Raw genomic sequence first — 20904 nt, 5'->3', positions numbered from 1 at the left:
CCCAGTATTATTTCCAACACTACCTATGCTACAACCCAAAACTTAGACTTCTTACTTCAGAGTTGTGACTCTCTTATCTTATGTGTGTCTAAAACTACTTAGAGCTTGGTTCTTTTTATACAATCCCATGGTCCGTGGACCATGGGTAGATCTCTTATAGTCAAATTTACTTTACAAAAATCAGGGTGAAAAACCCTTTATGACTCATGACACCTTCATGGTCCATGACCACAAAATGCGGAATCTTTATAATTTTCTTACAAAATTCGACCAAAACATGGGCTTTTAGCCCCAAATTTGTCCTTGGGGGATCTCGTTCCCAACAACCTCCATCACCTTTTCAAAGAGCACAGTGCAATCCACTACCATGGAATCTACTATTGCTACTGCATCTTTTATAGCTTCCTCGCGTTGTTCTCTGACCTCTCGAGGAGTTGAAGGTTGTGTCTTCAACTCAAGCTTGGTGATTTGAAGGTTTAGCACAAACTGAACCTTGGCCATATTTGTCCTGCAAACGTGCACACCGACAACCAATTTCCTAATTTTGGCCTCCATTGGTGCTTCTTCTGGGATATGCAGTTCTAGAAAGTTTCTGCATGCTTCAGCTACTACTGCTACAGTGCGTTCATTCTTCTCCTAAAGCTTCTTCCAGGCTTCTAGTGCAAATGTCTTCTCAACGAATAGTTGTTCATTATTGACTTTCTGCTCACTGATCATGCTCAGCGTGCGATACTCTTAGGACTTAATCTCTTCAATCACACTTGCTTGTAGGGTGTGAAGGAATTCACTGGGGAGCGTCGCCAAGTTGAGGCCAACATTGCTCAGCACACTGACAGTAGCCTTGTCAACTTCCGCATCCATGCAGCTTCATTTGGTAGTGCGACTGCCCAAAGATCTAGGGATTGAACTAACTTTATGGCATGAGTGGTCCCCTGGGGCAAACTAGTTGATGTCGCACTGCCCTAGCCTGCACCTGCCTGTAGTCAAGTTGATTGAATCCGTAGCTCGTGGAGACCCATCTGGATGGAACTTAATGCCTGCTTTTACTGCTGCTCAAACTACTATAGCAGTTATGCGGTTGTATCCCTTACCTTATCTCCAATGTCATCAAAGTCAACCTCCATCAAGGTGATTGGATCGAGCGATGATTTGGAGGCCTTGGTCTTGTTTCACTGCCCCTCTTTTTCATGTTCCCTATGTCACTTTACACGAAAAGGAGTGCTCTCTAGATCTCAACCTCCCTGTTCTGACTGTTCTTCTTTCGCCATATGTGGTAAATCATACCACTTATGTTCTGGATCCTTTCATGCCCAAATGGAAATATAGTAGAAGTCTGCTTTGAACTCTGCATACCCAGACAACTGCTCAAAAACGGTTGGTGACAACCATGGCTTCCAGTTAATGGCCATATTAATGCTCATTTTCATCAATACCCAAAACTATTTCCTCTCCCAGACCCACTCAGCATCCTTGGTAGCCCAAAACGATGCAAATTTTTCTTCTTTTGGCAAATATGTTTCAATAGGAGGAAATTGGGTGTCCTTTGGCAACTCCCATGCGACCAGCACAATTGACAAAAGCCATGAGTAATGGAAAGTCCTGATGTGGTCCTGTGCCTCCCTGTAGTTAGTGAGGAAATTGCTGCACAGGTAGTGTACCCATTTGAATTGTATGCCCTCTGTGCACTCGGCCGCTAGTTAAACAACTGGTGCTGACACCTCATCCATGCAACACTTTCTCATTATTTTTCCAACCAAGATCTGGGTGGCCACCTTCACCGCGGGGATAGTAATGCTAGAAATAGAATATGTGTGCAGCTTTTTGACAAGCTTAAACTTGTCCTTCATCCTCTCGGCGAGGTCAAGCATGCCCACCTTTCTACCAAATGCCTTGGCCGGATTCAGTCTTGAATGTGGTAGCAAGGTGATCCGATGGATCAACATATTTGTGATTGGTATCGACTCCTCCAACCATAGGCACCCATCATGCACTAGGAACAACAACTGTTTGATAACAATCAAGTTTATGGGAGCGTGATGGCAATGGGGCACCCATAACAGGTTCAACAATCCTGGTTTATTTACCCTGTGAATCCATTCCATTTGCTCCAGCTCGGTGACACCAGATTCCTTGTAGAATACTCGCTTCATGAAAGTATCAGTATCTAGGTGGGGGAACTGCTTAGTGTCCCTCAAGTCCCATTCTTAAAGTTTCAAATGTGGGATGCACGCCAAGCGTGGACCTTTCAATTTTATGTTTTCTGGTAGCATGGGTGCGTTAAGGAGAAAATTTCCCTCATCTGGGTCCTTCTGGACCTTCACCTCACCCTGGTGCGGAGGGATGTACTCTGACAGCCTCGAAATTGGGTCTACCCCCTTAATATCGATGTCTTTTGTACCCTCATTGCTCTCTAGGTCCACCACTTTTCCCTTTTCCTACGTAGTTGGTTTTTCTTTTCTCTAGGCCTATGTAGCTAGATGTTTCTTGGGTGACTCACGCACCGGCAGCATCTTCTTCTATTTATCTTTCTTTGGCTTGGGGACCTCTTTCGCTAGCGTAGGCTTCAGCCTAGGTGACCTCGGTGACTTAGGTACTACTGTGGGAACCTCCATACTTAAAACCTCAGGGGCATCTCCCTTAGAGACAATAGACCCTCTGGCACTAGCAGTCTTAGCGGGTGCAAACATGAAGCAGTTAATGAGCTGCTAGGTTTCCTAAGGTAGTTACCTCTCAAACATAGAACTAGGGACCAAGTCCTCAAATAAGGCATGGTTCATGCACACTAGACAACACGACACATAATCTCTCAGAATGCAAAATGTCTCTTGTTGTGTGGCCATCTGTAATTTATAGGCAAGTCTGAATTAAAAATCGACTGCTCCCCCCAAAATCCGCTCGTAAATTCTATATTGGCGGCATATTTTAAAAGATCTCATTCTCAAATTCATCCTTAAATGCTACCCCCCCGCTCCTCTTACCCATTTTCTCACTGTCAAATCATGAACAGTGATGGTAACAGTCACTTTCTGGCTACGCTGTGTGGTCTCTTGTATTGTAGCACAATTCCCTTCGCACATCTATTGACACTGTGACACCCTTCTATTCCACGTAGGCTCCTCATCTCGTAGCTCTACAACTTAGGCAGTGTAGTTTATAGTGTTGCCCCTCCTTGCAGCTACCTAGAGCGCTAAGACTATGCTTCTGTCATATAGTCATTTTGCCAGATCCCAAGTGTACGGCTTCAGTCGGCTGCCATTTACCTTTCCAGGAAATGGATCTTCATTCAATTTCACAAGTTGAACTGCTCCACCATCGGTAATCTCCTTGATAACATACGACCCCAACCAATGCATCTAAAATTTTCCTGGGAATTTATCAAACTTATTGCCATATAATAAAACTAAATCGTTTATCTTGAAGGTCTGTAGTTTGATGTGTCAATCGTTCCATGCCTTTTCACGCTTCTTCTGAACTTTTTGATGGAATCTGTCCAAGAATCTATCTTCCTCTAGCTCTGTCAGTTGTGCAACCCTCTCTTCTAAGGCTCTGTGATCAACCATACCTATGAACACTGCTATGCGTAGGCTAGGTACAATGTATTCCATCTGCATCACAGCTTCTACACCATAGACTAGTGAGAAAGGTGTCAGTCCAGTCAACTTCTTACAAGTAGTTCTATAGGCCCATAACACTACTGGTACGCACACATCCCAATCATTCCTTTGCGAATTGCAAACCTTTGTCAGTGCATTCTCCAATATCTCATTAAATTCTTCCACCGTCCCATTGCCTTAAGGATGATACATCATGCTCTTTTGATTATAAACTTGGAACTCCTCCGTCATCGCGCTGATCATTCCATTAAGGAAGTGCATACCACGATCACTCATCAACACCTTTAGGCAACTGAACATGGTCAACACATATTCAAATAGGAACTTCGCTGATGTTTCCCCTGTACAATCCTTTATAGGCTGCACCTTCTCCCATCTGGTCAAATACTCAGTCGCTGTGATGATATACCATGCATCTGTCTTCTTTCCTAGAGGATGAATTGGTCCTACAAAATCAATTAGCAACTTTTCAAATGGCTGCAATGACACTTGTGGATTCATAGGTAGCTCATCCCTCTACGATGGCCTACCCATCCACTGACATGCATCCCACGCCCTACAATATGATTTCGAATCCTTATGCACTGTTGGCCACCAAAACCCAACGCGTAAACTCTTCTGCACGGTTGCTTTTCCTGAATAATGGCCTCCCACAGCCCCTCCATGAGCTTCGGCTTGAATGCTGCTTCTTTCAAACTCAAGCACATAACGTTGCAATATCTCATCCACTCCCATATTATACAAGTGATCTGCAATAACAGAAAAATCTATGTCGCGCACCACCAATTCCTTCTTCTGTTGACTAGTGTATCCCTCTGGAGTCGTTCCCGTAGTCAGGAAGTGGATGATATTTGAAAAATGATTATCTGTTATGCGCACCACAAAGAGCTACGTGTCAGGTTGTCATTCCTCCAAATTATTGGGCTCCTCACTTATTTCAATGCACGATATATTATCTTGTCCTGCATTCAATCGCACTGGCTTCATAATGACTTCGAAATCATATTCCTAAAACAACAACAACCATCAACATATTCCCCCCCCAACACAGGCTTGTTGACTAGGTACTTTAATGGAGAATGGTTTGTATACATCTTAAAGTGTCCGCAGAACAAGTAACACCTAAACTTTTGGAACATGTACACCATAGCCAACCCTTCACACTTTTTCATAGAATAGTTCTTTTTAGCCTTAGACAACTTCCTTCTTGCAAATTCTATCATATTATTCAGTTCTCCTTGACTAACCTATGTCAGTACTGCTCCTAGCACAATACATGATGCACCCACATGCACATGAAATTTATTCTTCCAATTCGGGAAGACTGGGATCGTCGCGGTGGCCATCTTTTCTTTTAACACATCCATGGTCTGCTAACATTCCTCATCCCAATAGAATGTAGCATCCTTTTTCAATAGTTTCTCCATTGGCGCAGTAATCTGAGCATAACTCTTAATGAACTTTCGATAATAGCCAGTATGACCCAGTGTTGTGTGCAACTTTTTAACACTTCTAGGTGCCTCCAAATTAATTATAACACAATCTTAGTTGGGTCCACCATCAATCCTTGGCTACAAATTACATGACCCAATAAGATTCCAAAAGGGACGCAAAATAAGCACTTTTTCAAGTTTAGTGGGATTTGATATCTCTATCACGTATCCGGCATCAAGCACAAACTAGCTACATGGCATTTGACAAATGCAATCACTGTCCAATCATCAAAGTATACCTCCACAAACTTGTGAATGAACTCTTTGAAATTCTGCAATGAATACACGCGAAAATATTTCCTATGCATTTTTCAATCCAAAATGCATTACAGTATACTGAAAGCATCCCCACTAGGTCACAAAGGTCATCTTACTCCTATCTTTCGGCACAATCTTGTTCTGATGGTACCCCAAGAACCCATCAATGACCTTCTTACGGCCCCTCAACTTCGTGGTCAAATTCTGTCTCTACGAAAGTAATGTTCCTCGGATCCTCCTCTTCTTCTTTAGCAGTAACATTGTAGCACTCCTATGAATGGCATAGCTGGGTGGTCCAATCTAGTTGAATCAAATCTAAGGGATCCTGCGAGATTCTAAAGATCACTACCTTGACCTCTTGCAGTGTTTCATCAATGCACTCGAATCCATCCTCAAAGCTGAATGTCATCAAGAATCCCTATCTCAAAATATCCCATTCATCTGTGCCATGGCAGAGCTGTGTTTCCAAGTACCAATTCATTAGTATTACATCCAAGGTGTGACAAAACAGATGCACCCACATCAGTTATAGTTTTTCTCCATAAGCATCAATCCACTTTGCTAATTGATCGCATGGATCACTCCTTCCATCATATTTCTCTGTCAATCGTACCTTTGGGCGACCAAACCATACCCTCATCAGTATTCTGTATTCATGCCATCCATCGAAATTGTCTTTATGCGTACCCCACCCTCTTGCAGGCATAGCGTGCACCGCGAAGTCCAAGGCTTGGAAGTAATGCTTCTCTAGCACTTCCCTTTCAAATGCATCCAAAAATTTATCAACATTCGTTAAACTATAATAATAATAAAGACTTCTTACCTTCGACAGTACAAAGTGCAGTGATTTGGTCATCATGTTACATAGTAGCATAGACACTTCATGTAATCTTTTCTTCCAGTGTTCCAATTCCTCATCTGAATCCGATGTGTAGGAGATTTTGCGGTCCCATTCAATACATCCATTAGCTGTCAGATTCACCCAATATTGATCTCACACCGTTATCTTATAAATTTGGTCCAAATTATCGTCACTTTCATAATCACGGACCGGTTCAGTATAGCGTGGTCCTTCTGCAAGGTCCAAAGGTACTACTACGTGGAGAATTTTTCTTTCAAATGACATCATTTGCTTCTTCAAATTGATCACCCCATTCATGTCAATAGCCTAGTCGATCCCAAGGAGCACGGGGTATGGATTGCTATCATCTACAATCTCTATCACTTCGAAATCTGCCAACACACTCACGCCTTCAATATCGACTATCACTCCCTATAATCTTTGCATGGGGATAATTTTTTGGTGATTCACTCATAAGCCCCATAAATGGGTAATTATATGGGCTCATTTTGCCTCCTAACATAGTTAAATCAACCATTCACTTAGCTTATTGCATGTTTCTTTAATTATATTTATGCTTATCAAGTGATTTGGGTTAGTTATGATGCCATGAGGTCTAATATGTGTTTAATGCATACTTTTGTTGAATTTGGAAGACAAAGTCAAAGATTAAATGGACAAATGGTAGTAATAATTCAAAGTGGACAAAAGAGAGGATTTATAGGAGGGAATCCCCCTCATTTATTACTTCCCACTTCGAATTCCCCTTCATGCAGCTCGGAGCACAAAGAGCCAAATCAATTCACTAGGAGGCAGCCGAGCAAGTGGAGGATAACTTATGTTTATCTCGAGTTTTTGGAGCCAAGCCTCCCTGATTTTAAGGACACCATTGGGAGCTTCAGTCATATAAGTAGAGAGGCCTAGGGCCTCACTAGGGTCGAATTTTTGTTGAATTTTTGCTGCAGTATTGCTTATGTAACTCTGCTCAACTTCGAGCTTAATTTTGTGGATAGTTTCATGTAATCCTACTACTGTTTTGATAATAAAGATGAGATCATTTTTGAGCTAGCACTGAGTTACCTCAGAGGGCTGAAGCTCTCGGGTTAGGGCCCAATCCAAGCAGCCAAGCTCCTCTTGTTTGTATTTATATGCCTTGTTTCAGTGCATGGATTAGTTGTTATTAGATGAATTTCTTTCTTGGTTAAGAATAGGTTGCTTGTCGTGATTTAGAAGGTTGTTTCTAGTTGTGTTTTCTATCACAGGTTAAACATCGATAGAAAGAATATTCAAAACGCTAGAAATAGTGCTCTAGTCTCTTTTCCTCCCTTTGGGACCATGAACTGAGGCAAAGACTCTCTTGCTACCCCAAAAACACATATTTTCCTTCTTCATAGGATTTCTAGTGTTGCAGTTTGTTAGAAGGTTAATGATTTGATTTAGAATCTCTTCCGCCATGCTCATTTCTGTCTTTGCAATAATTCTTCTTCCATGCTTTCCCTCCTTGTAGCATTTTTCACCATTTCTTTCCATAGCTCATAATTTAGATTAGCTTGATGCAAAATTCTACTTTTTTATGTACTTAATTTCCTTGCTTGCTTGATCTCATTGTTTGACTGTCAGTTCATTTACAATAGATATCTTCTCACATCAGGTCAACCCATTATCTATCACATTCTCTCCCTGATCTATGCCCTACAAGTCGCCCAAAGTTCACCTCAAATCTCCCTTAGTTTTTTGCGTTTTTCCATAGGATTTCTTCCTCTCTCCTGATCATCTTTCCCTCTCCTAGTGATCCTTGGTGAACCCTAGGTACCCTAACACATCACCCCAAACTTAATCTACCTTTTTCACCCACTCTCACACCGTCAAAACCTTCAAAACTACTCTTGGAATCCTCCTGTAGATTTTCCTATAGGCTTTCTTTTGAAGGCCGAGTGTGGGAAAAGCCTCCAGAAGGCCACCTGAGACCTCCTAAGACCCTTCTACACCATCCTACATCTCCTCAAATCCAAAAGTCACCCTTCAACACCACCTGTTTGCTTCCACCTTCACACACAATGCAATACATGCATGTCAATTTCACATAAAAATACATAAAAATCCAAAAAGATGTTTTTTGCTCATTTACTTCTAGAAATATCTTGAGTAGATGTTGTTTACTTCCTTGAGTAGGTAATGGCATTCATTTCATGGTTTTCATAGTGCTTTCTACAAAAGTAAGATTAGAGGGTTAAGTAGGGTTTGCTAGGTTTACTTTACATTTTAGTCTTTTTCCTTTCTACAAGTAGAGTAGCCTCTATATAGTAAGCTTTCCTTTCTTTCATCACATATAGAGCTTCTTTTGGAATCCATAGAAGTTGGCTTGAGCTCCTAGTGATCTTGTGCCAGCTGACCAAGTGATAGCCTGCAGTAAGAACTAGTACTTGTACATACAACATCGTCACTTCCAAGTTTGTTACGAACTACCGGGTTGATAAGAGTAAAGTAGGCAGCCCAGGAGTTGCAGCATTATTGCTGCAATACTAGTGCTCACCACTTTTTGGCGCCGTTGCCGGGGAAGCGTCAGAGTATTTTGTGATTACTACTTTCTTCTATTTTCTATTGCAACATTCTGCTAAGTAGTTTATTTCAGCAAAAGTAGAATAGTTGTTTCTTTCAATTTCTGCATTTCCTTGCTTTCCTTTCCAATTCTGCAAATTTCATTTGAACAAAAGTAGAATAGTTGTTTCTTTCAGTTTCTACATTTCCTTGCTTTCCTTTTCAAGTCTGCAAATTTCATTTTAGCAAAGTTCATTTCAATTAGTTCCAATTTTTATTGTTTAATCCATTTCAGTTTTTTAGGTACAATCAGTGAAAAAAACAAAAACCAACCAAAAAGATTTCCTTTGATGCCTCGTAGGAATAGAGATAATTCAGGAAAATTCTTGCCCAACACCCCCACAACATCACACAGCCAACCTTCTCTCTTCTTCGGTGGCAGCGATCAATAATAACATTTAGGTGAACAACCAAAAATATATGAAGAACCTATAGGGGAAGAAGAAGAAGAAAACATCCCTTCTGAGCCAATCGCTAAAAATAGAAATTCTAGGGGAAATGGAGAGAGAATAGAGGGTACCTTTCCCATTCAAGAGACCAAAGGGGACATCAAAATGAAGAATATAAGTCCTTCATCCCTACCTCACTTCCATGGTTTGACTACAGAAGATCCTGACACCTTCTTGTTTGAGTTTTCTATCATCTGTCGAACCTATGACTATGCAGAAGATAAGCAAAAGTTGAAACTATTCCCTTCTACTCTCAAGGATGTAGCATTGCACTGGTTCATGGGGTTACCTGGCAATAGCATCACAACTTGGGCTTAGATGCAGCATGCGTTTAATAACAAATATCGAGACTACTGTAGGTCAAAAGATACCAAAGAAGAAATCTTCTAAATGACCATGGGAAGTGACGAATCCTTGGAAGATTATGAAGGGAGGTTCTAGCTCAACTACAAAAGGGTCAGGTGTACACTTGACCCTGAATCTTTGAAGTTGGTCGTACTTAGGCAAATTCTGGAAGACGTTCTAGACACCCTCCATCTGCTAGCTAGGGGAGACATCTACCAACTATCTTATGAGGACAAAAAGACTATTTTTAGAAACCATTCTAAAGCAGCCAGAAAGAAAGGTAGGGGGAGTTAACCCATAGCCAATACCTCCTCTTCCAATTCATCCATTGAAAGTGAAATTGGAAACATGCTGGAAGACTTCAAAAGTGAGATGCTATAGACTCTTGCCATGTAAATGGATACCTTGCATATCAAAAGAAAATAAGAGAAGCAGAGAGGGCTTTGGCCATCTTTTGTCCTAGATGCACCAGGAGGCATCCTAGGAATGAATGGCCATTGAACTCTATAGAGGTTTATTTAGTCTATGAAGAAGATCATTCTACAGATAAGTTTTGTTCCTTGCCCAGACTTAAAGTTGTATACCAAGGGGCCAAAGGATCCACTGAACCACTCTATTTCATGAATGAAAGGAGGCCACATGGACCTAGACCATACCAAAACGGGATGCAAGGGACATTTCAGGCATACTACAACCCCAACCAAGTCACTTCCATACCTTCTTGTGGCCCTCCTACTCATCCTTCTTGTTCCACGCCCCTCCTTGGTCCTTCCCATCTCAATATCATGCCCAATCAGTTGCTCATTCATTTCAATCCTATGTTTAGCTACAACCTTAGTGGAATGCATCTCATCAGGGATGGATTCCCTAGTAGAGCTCTCCTCCCACTCTTTTGCCTCCACCACCTGCTCAACCACAACCATTAACTTTTGCTCCACCAAGGCAACCCCAAATGCCTAGCCAGCCAAACCCGAACCCAAACAATAGATAGGCTTAGCAAGTATATAGTGGGGAACCATCATGCCCAACTTATGCTGTGGAGATTCAGGAGATTAACCTAAGATCTAGGAAGGTTCTCCCAGATAGCTAGCCTCCACCTAGGAGGTTAAGGAAGATAAAGAGGAAAGTGAACCTAAAGAAATTCCACCCTTTCCTGAGAGATTATCCAGGACAACATAGCCTACCCTAGAAGAAACTGAACTTCTGGGAGAATTGAAACAGTTATGTGTGAAGATACCACTTCTCCAAGCCATAAAAGATGTGCCTATATATAATAGGTTGATTAAAGAGAAGTGCTTTAGGCATCCAGGAAGGTGCAAGAGAGATGCCCCAACCATCAATGTCATAGGACAACTATCCAACCTGATGGGTTGGGACAGGTAATATGTCGGAAATATCTAGACCCTAGAAGCCCAGTAGTTGATGTCCACATCAATGGCACTAGGATTCCACATACCTTGATTGCTCTGGGAGCTGCCATTAATGTGATGACAAAGGAAAAAATGCTCAAACTTAACCTCTAGGGCTCTTTAAGGAAGACCACGACAGTACTGCAGCTAGCAGACCGCTCCACCATGACCCCTAAAGGAATTGTGAAAGATGTGATGGTCTCCATTGATTCTTTGGAATACGTTGCTGATTTATTAGTTCTCGAGCCAAAGGCAAAGATTGTTACACAAAAATATCGTCACCATGATTATTTGCAGTCAGTATGGGTCTATCATCACTTGTACTGTCCTCCTAAGCAAGTCTCAGATCTCAGCTCTTCAAATCAAGCTTTGAAAATGAGAGAAAGACATTAAAAATCAATGTAACTCTGGTTCTGCACTTTCTCTCACTGTCACCTGTGGTCCCACACCTTCTGTGTACAAAAACTACGGACCTGCCCGCTCTGTCCCTAACGGTGTAGGTGCAGACCCCTGTGAAAGTCAAAAGGCACAAGTTTTATCTTAAAAAGCTCAGTTTGGGTTAATTCTAGAGGTTTCTAGAAGGAATTTTGACGTGGATTGTTTGCTCTGAGGTGTTTCATGCATCCCAAAAGAGAAGGAGCTAATCCCTTGATGAGAGGAGCTATCCCTTTGAAGGAGGGCTTTATCCCTTTGAAGGAGGACCTAGTAACCTCCCTCCAATGCACTATAAATACAGGCATTGGGCTGGTTGCTAGAGAGGTTAGAAGCTGAACATTTTTTAGGGTAAATGCTGGTGAAATCAAGACTTCCTAGTTGAGCTTAAGAGGAGAGATCACATACCCTTTTGGCTTCATTGGGGAGTGAGTGAAACTTGTCAAAGTAGAGGAGACTTCTTGCTGGACCCTGGGAGGAGCTTGTACAGCATCAAGGAAAAGGTTGTAAATTTCTTCTTCTTTTGAATTAATACAATCAAACTCATTTTTCTCAACAAGTATTTCATGTTATTTGTTTCATGGACTCCTTGACTTTCATGTTAAATATGTTTTATGCAATTGGCTTTTCAGGTGCTATTTAATTTGTTTGCCTTGTTTGTGTTTGTAGATTCGTGACAAAGGAGCTCATTTGGATTGAAGGAGCGAGGGCATCCACAAGCTTGCATTGGACCTAAGGTAGGCCCTAAAAAACACTTGCTTGCCATTGTTTATCAAAGCATATTTAGAGAAAGATAGCGTCTGGTTGGTTTGTTTGTCATTAGGTCTTCTTTAGATTCTAGGAAGGTCTATCTTGTCCACAAGATCGACTTATTTTGTGTGACAAAATGTACTGTCAGTATGTATGGGTCTATCATCACTTGTACTGTCCTCCTAAGCAAGTTTTAGACCTCAGCTCTTCAAATCAAGCTTTGAAAATGAGAGAAAGACATTAAAAGTCAATGTAACTTTGGTTCCACACTTTCTCTCACTGTCACCTGCGGTCCCGCACCTTCTGTGTACAAAAAATGCGGACCTGCCCACTCTGTCCCTAACGATGTAGGTACAGACCCCTGTGAAAGTCAAAAGGCGCAAGTTTTATCTTAAAAAACTCACTTTGGGTTAATTCTAGAGGTTTCTAGAAGGAATTTTGACGTGGATTGTTCGCTCTGAGGTGGTTCATGCATCCCAAAAGAGAAGGAGCTAATCCCTTGATGAGAGGAGCTATCCCTTTGAAGGAGGGCTTTATCCCTTTGAAGGAGGACCTAGTAACCTCCCTCCATTGCACTATAAATACAGGCATTGGGTTGGTTGCTAGAGAGGTTAGAAGCTGAACATTTTTTAGGGTAAATGCTGGTGAAATCAAGACTTCCTAGTTGAGCTTAAGAGGGGAGATCACATACCTTTTTGGCTTCATTGGGGAGTGAGTGAAACTTGTCAAAGTAGAGGAGACTTCTTGCTGGACCCTGGGAGGAGCTTGTATAGCGTCAAGGCAAAGGTTGTAAAGTTCTTCTTCTTTTGAATTAATACAATCAAACTCATTTTTCTCAACAAGTATTTCATGTTATTTGTTTCATGGACTCCTTGACTTTCATGTTAAATATGTTTTATGCAATTGGCTTTTCAGGTGCTATTTAATTTGTTTGCCTTGTTTGTGTTTGCAGATTCACGACAAAGGAGCTCATTTGGATCGAAGGAGCAAGGGTATCCACAAGCTTGCGTTGGACCTAAGGTAGGCCCTAAAAACACTTGTTTGCCATTGTTTATCAAAGCATATTTAGAGAAAGATAGTGTCTGGTTGGTTTGCTTGTCATTAGGTCTTCTTTAGATTCTAGGAAGGTCTATCTTATCTGCAAGATCGACTTATTCCATGTGACAAAATGGCGACTCCGCTGGGGACTTGATTGTTTTCCTTGTTTTTACTTTGACCTGAGAAACTGCATTTTTTTCTGTTTTTGGCTTGTTGTGTGTAAAATTGGGTAGAGTTTATAGATCTAGGGTTATTTTTTGTTTTTCATAGCTTTGGGAGAGGACCGCACCCTAGCCATTTGACACAGTGCATACCTACCCGCAGCTTGGCTTTTAGCACAGAGCGGGACCGCAGCTGTGTCAACTGTGGGCCTGCGGACCCTGTCAAAATTTTGAAAAACCCTAAGATTTCCTCTGTTAGTCAGCTTAGTGTTTGTTTAGAAATTGTTATCCACTGCCCAGACCTGCATATAACTTGTCAGAAGCTTTCCTTAGGTTGATTTCGTTAGTGTTAGGGTTTTAAGTGAAATTCCTAGGAGTTTTGCTTGTTGGGTTGTTTTTCATTTTGGTTGTGTAGTGGCTCTAAGCTTAGAAGCTGTAGGGACTTCAGATCACCTTAATGTCTACCAGCCTTCTTATGAGTATGACCATTTATGAAATCTCCCCTTGTTGAGAAATCCGCTTTGAGTTTTCTCTTTACAAAACTTTGAAAAGCTTGTGTTTGAGAGTTTGGATTTTCATTTTCATAAAGAAAACAAAATTGGTTGTTCTTGACTGATTTGTGATTCTGCATAAATTGGTACTTAGTAGCTAAGTAAAACATCATTAAAAAAGACTTTTAGTTGGCTTTGACTTCAAATAGGTTTTTATAATTTGTAGATCTCAAAGTTAGTCATTTTCATAGTTTTGAGTGTTTTATTTAAAAATATAAAAATCTCTTTTGGAAAAAGTTTGTTTTTTTTAGTGGTTGAGTGCTTTGAAACAAAAAAGGGAATTTTTTGTGAAATAACTAGTTGTCTCGTTTTGAGTTCATTGGAAAAGGAAAAAAACTCTTCTTTTAATTTGTTTGATTGAGAAAGATTTCTGTTTACAAAGTATTTGCATTCTCAAACTCTTTCTTAGTTTAGAAGTTCATCGAAGAGAAAAAGATTGTTGAAATCATCTTAGGTGCATTTTTAGTGATTTTGAGTCGAGTCTTCATACCACGAGTTTCATCTCCGCACCTTTTGACTTAAACAAAAACCAATAAAAAATAACGCTTAAAGTAAAATTCATCTAGTAACATTTTTATTTCTAGGGCTCTGATACACCAACTTAGCTTAAGCTAGTGTCTTGGAGTAGGAGAGTAATTAACTCTCCAAGACAGTAAAAACAAACAAGTAGTTGTATCTTGTGGTAGGGAAGAAATCCAATTGTTGCATTTATGCTCTGGGAAAGCTCTTCTTAAAGGAGAAGTATGAGATCGTGTCCGAACCAGTGTGGGAATCAATCCTTCCTCATTGGGAACAACGCCAGATATTCACGTATTAAAAACAGTAAACCTCGGATTAACCATTGTCGAGGAGCCTGGGGTCACTTGTTGGTAGACCTTGGATTATGTCAAGGAGCCTTCAAGGGGATTGAGCTTGCTACTCTGCCCTTGCGTGCGTATCGGATCGTACACTGTTCCCCCAAGTATATTTGTCTCAGTTGGTAACCTTAGTGGCCATATTCTTTAGGACTCTTCCTGAGATGACAGTGGTGGGAAGATCCCACTGTACCTGGAGCAGACGTCGACTACACTCACTTGGATTTTCTGGGGGGTTCTCTTCACTTGAGATGGTTGAGTGGAGGAACTTGTGCCAGTCTATTCATTAAGCAGGTTGCCGAGGTAACTGTTCCAACCGCCATTTCTGTATTGAACTCTGCGACATTGGATTTCATCACCAACTAGTGTTTTCAGTACGGAAAGTTACTGTTTGTGTGTGTTTGATCTCCTAGATTCTTTACGTTTGTGATTCAAATTTGTTTGGTTCTTTAGAGGCTTTAGGTGGTTTTCATTGAGATTTTACTTTGTTTGCATGTGAAGTAGTTAAAAGTTTTTAAACTGTGGCTGAATTACCAAGGAAGTCCCGTAGACTTCAGGGCCAGTCTCCTGAGTTTGTAAACGTGGCTGAGTTACTGAGGAAGTCTCGTAGACTTCGGGGCCAACCTCCTGAGGAAGTACCGGGCTAGCTTGAAGGCTTGAAAGTCCTTGTAACTCCTAGAGACAGTAGAGTTGGGTCACCTGAGGAAGGGGAATCTTCTTTGATTGTACATCCTGATTTTCAACCGTTAGTGGTGGATTATAATCCACAGTCAGTGTCTGTTTTCGAAATTGCTGGTAGCTTTTCATCTACTAGTGATATAGGTGAGGAACCTGAAATATCCGAGCCTGAAAGTGAATTTGCTGCTACTCTGACATCGGGGTTTGTTTCTCCAACTTCTAGTGGTGTTGGTTCACCTAGGGTAGAAAGAGTAATCACCCAAGATCTTCCTTCTGGACTTATTGCTATTGAAGAACTTGCTCCGGAAGAAGAAGTAGGCATCCCTATCCCAGAAAATAAACCTGTTATTGAGATAAGGGAGCGTGAATCAATTTTTTACAGTCCACCTAGGAGCAGTTCTTGGTATCTTTCTTTGACTAATTTTTTAGAAAACTCAGGGTTAAGTTTTCCACCACCTCATGCTCGTTATCACCCAACACCTAGAGGTTTTTATACTCCAGTAAATATGTCAGGATAGTCATCCATGTTTACTCAATCGCTCGAATCCTTTTTGTACGACGGTCCTTCTGTTCCCTCTGGGTATCAGTCCCTTTCTGGTACTTTTTCGGGAGCATCTCCTCAACCCATTGAGCAAGGGTTATTAACTGGAAGCAATGGTACTAAGCCGTTGGGTGTAGAAGACATTCTTATGATGTCAGGTTCTATTCCTAATCCTCAACCTCAAGGTGGCCAGTTACCGCCTCGGGGGCAGCCTCAATTCTCGCCTGGGGGGCAACCTCAAGGACAATACATACCTACGGGATAGTACGTTCCTCAAGGTCAACCCCAGACTCAATATGTACACCAAGGTCAACCCCAGTATCAATTTATACCTCAAGGTCAACCCCAAGGTCAATACTTGAACCAAGGTTTCCAACCACCCTCCGGTCAAACGTATGTTCAAGGAACGGGAACTGTACCTTTCAATTATCAATCCTGCCCTCAACCCGGTTATGGTCCTCAGTATTCTCAACCAGTTATGGGTCAGTACCTCGGAATGAATATAGTGTGGGATCCATCGCAAACTCAACAGGTGTTGCAACCAAGTGTACAGTTGTCATCTCAAACTGGAGAACCCTTAGTTTCTGGTTCACCCCAGCAACCAGTCCAGTCTAACATTCAAACTTCTGTACCTTCGGTAGTTTCTCATCCTGGGCCTAGTACACCTCGTACTCCACCTCAAACGACTGCTACAACTGCCGCAACATCTATTCAATATACCCCACATACTTCTGGAGTATCGACAGCTCCGGTTTCTACTATTCCTGTATCTACTCCTCAGACATCTTTACCACCATCTGGATCTACGATTCAAACTTCGGTTCAGATACCTGTAGGACAACCTGGTTCAAGTACGGTTGTCACAAGTCAACCACAATTTACTTATCAACCGTACTAGGGATAGTACCAATTCGGTCCTGCTGTGTAGCAGCCAGTCTATCAGTATCAACCGTACCCTGGGTACACTTATCAACAACCTCAACAACCCCAGTACGGTCCGGTTCATCCTGGTTTTCCGTGAGGATACAATATCCCGAATGCAATTGCTATTCCTAGTTATCCTGGATATCCTCCTCTTGGGGCTGGTCTCATGACCCAGAGTTTTAGGGATCATAATCAGCAGTTACCGTTTATCGCAACTTTGGACTTACCTGACTTGTCATGCCTAACGAACGATCCCATTAATTTTCTTCCATTTTGGCCGCCAATGCCGAATAAGTTGCCCAGTGACATTCCCAAGTTCGAAGGTAAATCAGGAGAAGACCCGTCAAACCATGTGATTACTTACCACCTCTGGTGTGTGTCTAACTCCATTATGGATGATTCAATCCATCTTAGACTTTTCCAGTGCACTCTAATTGGTCTCACGGCCAAGTGGCACATTGAGTTACCGCGAGGCACCTTTTATAATTTTAGTTAGTTAGCAACCTCGTTTTTAACTCATTTTCAGTTGCCAGTCCGATACGACAATGGCACGGAATTTTTAACTTCGTTAAAGAAATCGACATCCACTTACATTTCAGATCATATTCATGAGTGGAGACATCGACGACGTTTAGTGAAGGTATTTATTCTAGATCAGATCTTGGCTGAGTGGTTTGTAAAATATTTGTTGTCAAAGATCACTGAAGATGTAGCTAAAGCCGGAGTTGTTACTAAGGAGCAAGTGATTGCTCAAGCACAATACCTTGACTTGGTCTATACTCAGTTAGGTACGTTACACGAAAAAATCCCCGATCTTCCCAAGCAAAATCAAATCACTACAGCTCCTTCGGGATCTCATGCCACCGATGGTATGATTGGCACGGTTAACACTAAAAGTAAGAAGAAGTCTTCCAAGAATTCTTCCCTTATCATAACCTTGCCTGATTCCCCAATAGGAGATTTTTCTGCAGAGATTTCCGCCGATATTCACGTTGTAGAGTCATCTACAGCCAAATCAAAATCCGGTGGGAAGAAGAAAGGAAAGAAGAAGAATAAAACAGACAAAAATTCAAAGGAGAAACCTAAAAAGGCGGAATCCAATGATGAAAAGTGCAAACCTCGTTATCCTTGTCTCATTTGTGACGATGAACATTTTACAAGACACTGCCCTCATCGTGCAGAGGTTGCGAATATTGTCAAGGGTTCCCAAACTCCTGCTGTTTTGAAGGATCCTTTTCCGGCTCAAGACAGTAAGATGATAGGTTCATCCTCGAATGCCAATGAAGAACCCATACTGATGATGTCCCATGTTAGGATTGCGACTCGATCACAAGATTATGGTAGTAAAAGTCCTGTTGATGGTAAAGAAGCAGAATCTTCTCATTCTAATCCATCAACCTCAGCCCCCGGTTCCGATCCGCTACAGATCGAGAAACCTAATCCAGACTTGGTAATCAAACCGCCCGCCAAGGGTATACTTCGAAAGTCAGCTTTCAATCCACATGCGAGAGCGGCTCAGAATTATAACATTGTTGAGGATTTAGCTGTTTCACCCTCAGCAATGTTGGCTTTGGAAGTGCTGCAATCATGTCCAGCACAACGTAAATTACTTTTGTCGGCTATAGGAGCTGTTGATGTTCAGGACTCGAACCTAATGATTTTTGATCTAGAAAATAGTACACCATGTTTGCCTCATCAAATGGCATTCCAGATACCAATGATAGTCAAAAACATGCCTATTCATCGGACTGTAATTGATGAGGGAGCCTCAACGTGTATTATGTCGATACAGTGTTGGAGATCGCTTGGTTCTCCTTCGCTAAATCAATCCCCGACGATTCTAAAGGCCTTTGATGGCCGTGGGTTTCATCCTTTTGGCATTCTATAGGATTTTCCTATAGGGATTGAAGGAAAAACCGTTAGTCTAGATGTGGAGGTGGTTGATGCCCCTATAGATTACAAGCTTCTCTTGGGTCGAAGTTGGTCTTACGCTATGACAGCGGTCATTTCATCGGTCTTTCGAGTAATAAAGTTTCCACATAATGGAAAGATCATAACAATAGACCAGCTGGCTTACTTTTCATCCGACCCAGCCTCTTCTGAGAGTATTCAGAGTGTCGGTAAAATGACTATCCCATATAAGGATGTTGGAGTAGGACTAGTTAAAGATGCTGGTTTACTGGGAACTTTTCCTTTTCCTCCAATCAACGCATCATCTTCATTTGCAACTATTCATATGATTACACCAGACACCATTGTTTATGATGATCCTTGGATCGTTCCTTCTGAATCTGAGATAGACTCATTTGGTAATGCCATGCCTTTGAGTCCATATGAAATTGCCTATGAAGCCGTGCAGTCGTTTGCCGACTCATGTTCAACCGAAAATGACTTAATGAATGTGGTCCGTGAGGAATCACTATTCACATCAACCTCGGATTTAACCACGTTTTCTGAACTTGTTCACTCTGATGAGCAAATTTGTGAAATCCTATGTGTAGATGATTTACCATGGGAAGATCTCCATCATAGATCTTTGTTTTTACCTGAGGATGATCGTTTTGAAAATGATTTCTCATCAATTTTTACAACTGAATATGTCAAGGAACCTCAGAATCCAATGAAACATCCCGATTCAGAGTTAAATTTGGGAAACATCTCTCGAACTATTCCTATTTACATTTCGGTTAAGCTCGAAATTGTTGAGAACATTCATATAGGTGCCTCATGTACAGATGACGAAATTAAAATATATAAGGCCCTATTTCAAGAATTCCGCGACGTGTTTGCCTGGTCCTATGAGGAAATGTCAGGAATTGATCCCGCGATTGTTGTTCATGAGATCAAGACTTACCCGGACGCTAAACCCATCCGGCAACGTTTGCGTCAGATTCACCCACAAAAAGCTGCTGCAAATAAAGCAGAAGTTGAAAAACTATTGAAAGCAGGTTTCATTTATCCGATCCCACTAACGGATTGGGTATCGAATATTGTTCCGGTTAACAAAAAGCAAGGAACAATAAGAATATGCATCAACTATAGGGACATTAATCGAACCTGTCCAAAGGACAATTACCCAACTCCCTATATCTATCAAATTATTGATGATTGTGCCGACAGTGAAATATTCTCCTTTATGGACGGCTTTTCCGGATACAATCAAATCAACATTCTAACTGCCGATCAACCAAAAATGGCTTTCATTTGTCCATGGGGGACATTTTCTTATTGCAAGTTACCTTTTGGGCTTAATAATGCTGGAGCAACTTTTCAAAGGGTGATGTCTTATGTGTTTCATGACATCAAGAACATTGTGCAATCCTATCTTGATGACTTGCTTGCTCATTCATTACATCGAGCTGATCACCTCGTCCATTTACGAGCAATCTTTATGAGGTGTAGGAATTATCGTATTCGGTTGAACCCACACAAATGTGTCTTATGTATAGAAACGGGTCGATTGCTGGGGTTTATAGTTTCGAAAGCCGGCATTCACGTTGATCCCTCGAAGGTCGAAGCTATCATCAAATTGCCTCCTCCCTCGAGTCTTCGCCAACTCCAAAGTTTGCAGAGGAAAGGAAACTTTTTACGACGATTCATTCCTAACTACGCTGAGGTTACAAAGGGTTTCACCCAGTTGTTGAAGCAAAATACTCCATTTTATTGGGATGAGATAGCTCAGAAATCTTTTGATGCACTCAAACAAGCGTTGACCCATGCACCGTTGTTGCATCCTCCCAACTACAACCAGGATTACTTCTTGTATCTTGCCGCCTCTCATTCCACCATTGGAATGGTCTTAGTTCAGGAAGATGAATTCAGAACTAAACATGTGATATATTACCTTAGTCGAACTTTAAATCCAACTGAGCTAAAATACTCACATGTGGAGAAATTGGCATTGGCAGCTGTTCAAGCTGTCCAACGTTTTCATCACTACATTTTACTACGTAAAACTATGGTAATTT

This window comes from Pinus tabuliformis, chromosome 4_1 (genome assembly GCF_031772625.1).
Source record: "Pinus tabuliformis cultivar Carrire ecotype Pingquan chromosome 4_1, CPIR1, whole genome shotgun sequence".
Lineage (NCBI taxonomy): Eukaryota > Viridiplantae > Streptophyta > Pinopsida > Pinales > Pinaceae > Pinus > Pinus tabuliformis.
This window is presented reverse-complemented; position numbering follows the sequence as displayed.